This window comes from Orycteropus afer, unplaced genomic scaffold (assembly GCF_000298275.1).
Source record: "Orycteropus afer afer isolate SDZICR_OR568_19922 unplaced genomic scaffold, OryAfe1.0 scaffold00876, whole genome shotgun sequence".
Taxonomy (NCBI): domain Eukaryota; kingdom Metazoa; phylum Chordata; class Mammalia; order Tubulidentata; family Orycteropodidae; genus Orycteropus; species Orycteropus afer.
In genome coordinates this window covers 333,266-336,358 of record NW_006922463.1, presented here as the reverse complement: position 1 = coordinate 336,358, position 3,093 = coordinate 333,266, and positions in this window count along the sequence as shown.

Genomic DNA, 3,093 nt, shown 5'->3' with positions numbered 1-3,093 from the left:
AAAGCTTTCTCTTTTCCATATGAGTAAGGCTAGGTTTACTCAGATGTTGCAACTCTTTCCCAGTCCTATTTTGAGAGCCTTTTAGCCTAAACGGACTATTCCTAAAGGTGCACGGTGATGTACCAAACAGTATTTCTTTGCCATTGATAAGGTTTTCCCTGGCCAATTCTTTGAGAAGTGGATGGCCTCTTCCTTCTTCCTAGTCTGTCTCAGTCTATAAGCTGGGCTATTACCTGTGCACCAGGTGCATCTCGCTGGGTTTTAAACACCAGAGGCTCAGCCTCAAAACTCATGTCTACATGTCACCACAGTAGGACAAACTGACAGACAAGTTTGTCTTCTGTTGGAGACCTCTCATATCACCCCCACCTGGGTCCCTGTTGCTGACTGTACCTCTGTCTGGCTTTCTGTCTTTTAATCCCCTTTCTCCTGCTCTTCTGGCGTGCTGCTTTGGACGTCCCTGAGTTGTCCCTGGGGCTGATAGATAGCATAATAGATCATATTATTGTCAGATTCAAAATGGACCAGTCCATTTCAGCTCATTAATGCCTAGGATATTGATCTATATGTATTCCATTTCATTTTTGACCCCTTCTAATTTTCCTAAGTTTATATTTCATACATTCTCCGTTCTGACTATTAATTGATGCTTGAAGCTATTTCTTCTCATTTTGAGTTATGACACATCAGCAATTGAAGGCCCAAAAAGCTTTACTCCATCCATGTCATTAACTTTGACTCTACTTTGAGGAGGCAGCTCTTCCCCAGTTATATATTGAGCATCTTCTAACCTTAAGGGCTCATCTTCCACCACTATTTTAGACAATGTTTCACTGCTATTCATAAATGGCCAAATTTTTCAGAAGTGGATGACTCCATTCTTCTTCTTGGTCTGCCTTAATAGGGAGGCTCTGCTGAAACATGTCCACCATAGGTCACCCTCTTGGTATTTGAAATACTGGTGACATAATATCCAGCATCACAACAACACACAATCCACCACCATATGACAAACTGAGAGACAACAAAGTTCTACAGTCTGAAATTGACCAAACATGCAATAAAGATGCATTGATAGCTACAGCTGAATGGAATGAAAAGGATGGGAACAAAGAAGTATTTGGAAAATATGGCCTTGGTGATAGATATGATTCCAAAGGCTGCATGATAGAATTTTGCAAGACCATTGGCTTATTCATTGCAAATACCTTTCTTCATCAATATAAGTGGTGACAATACATGTGGACCTCACCAGATGGAATACAGAGAAATAACATTGACTACTCTGGTAGCATAGTGGCTGAGACACTTGCCTGCTAACCAGACGGCTGGCGGTTCAAACCCACCAGCCACTCCTCAGAAGGAAGGTTGGGCAATCCTACTTCCGTAGTGATACTGCCTCGGAAACCCAAGGAGGGGTCGCTATGAGTCGGGGCCGACTCGACGGCACATAACAACAACAACAACAACATCTGCGGAAAGAAGTGATGGGGAAGCTCAATATCATCAGTCAGAACAAGGCCAGATTGACTGTGGAACTGACCATCAATTACTCATATGCAGTTCAAGTTGAAGCTGAAGAAAATTAAAAACAAGTTCATGAAAGCCAAAATATTACCATGATTATATCCCATCTGAATTTAAAGACCATCTGAAAAATAGATTTGATGCACTGAACACCAATGACTGAAGACCAGATGAGTTGTGGGATGACATCAAGAACATCATACATGAAGAAAGTAAAAGGTCATTAAAAAGACAGGAAAGGAAGAAAAGACCAAAAAGTATGTCAGAAGAAACTTTGACACTTGCTCTTGAATAGGGAGTAGCTAAAGCAAGTGGAAGGAATGATGAAATAAATAAAAGCGCTGAAAAGAAGATTCAAAGACTGGATCTAGAAGACAAAGTCAATTATTATAATGAAATGTGCAAAGACCTGAAAGGGAAGGACATGCTTTGCATTTCTCAAGTTGAAAGAGCTGATGAAAAAATTCAAGCATCAAATTGTAGTAGTAAAGGATTCTATGGGCAAAATATTGAATGTTGTAAGAAGTATTAAAAAATATGGAAGGGATACAGAAAGTCACTGTACCAAAAAGTACTGGTCAAAGTTCAACCATTCCAGATGGTAGCATATGATCAAGAATCATAGTGAAGGAAGAAGCCCAAATTCCACCGAAGGAATTGGCAAAAAAAAAGGCTCCAAGAACTGATGGAATCACCATTGAGATGTTTCAACAAATGCACAGAGCACTAGAGCAGCTCACTTGTTTATGCCAAGAAATTTGGAAGACAGCTACCTAGACAACTAACTTGAAGAGATCCATATTTATGTCCATTCCATAGAAGAGTGATCCAACAGAATGTGGAAATTATTGAACAATATCATCAATATCAAGTGCAAGTAAAATTTTGCTGATGGTTATTCAAAAATGGTTGCAGCATTACATCAACAAGGAACTTTCAGAAATTCAAACTGGATTCAGGAGAGGGATGTCTTTGACGACATTAATTGGATCTTGGCTGAAAGCAAAGAATACCACAAAGATGTTTACCTGTGTTTTATGGACTATTTAAAGCCATTCAACTGTGTTGGTCATAAAAAATTACAAAGAATGAGAATTCCAGAATATTTAATTGTGTTCATGAGGAATCTGTACATGGACCAAGAGGCAGCCATTCTAATAGAACAAAGATATACTGAATGGTTTAAAATCAGGAAAGTTTTTCGGGGTTGAAACATATTCATTTCACCATATTTATTCAATCTGTATGCTGAGCAAATAATCCATGATGCTGGACAATATGAAGAAGAATGTGGCACCAGGGTTAGAGGAAGACTCATAATTAACCTGCTATATGCAGAGGGACTGGGTCTCTGGGAGCAAGGTAAGCACGGGTGGGCTTGTACTTACTCACTGATCTGCACTGAACACTTTCCCCTGTTACCCTCCCGAGAGGGACTGGGTCTCCGGGAGCAAGGTAAGCATGGGAGTAGCACAGAGTAGCAGGCCGGAAGAGTAGGAGAAAGGGGTAAAACCCAGGAAGCCAAAGAGAAGAGCAATCAGCCAAAGGGATTAGGTGAGGAGGGGA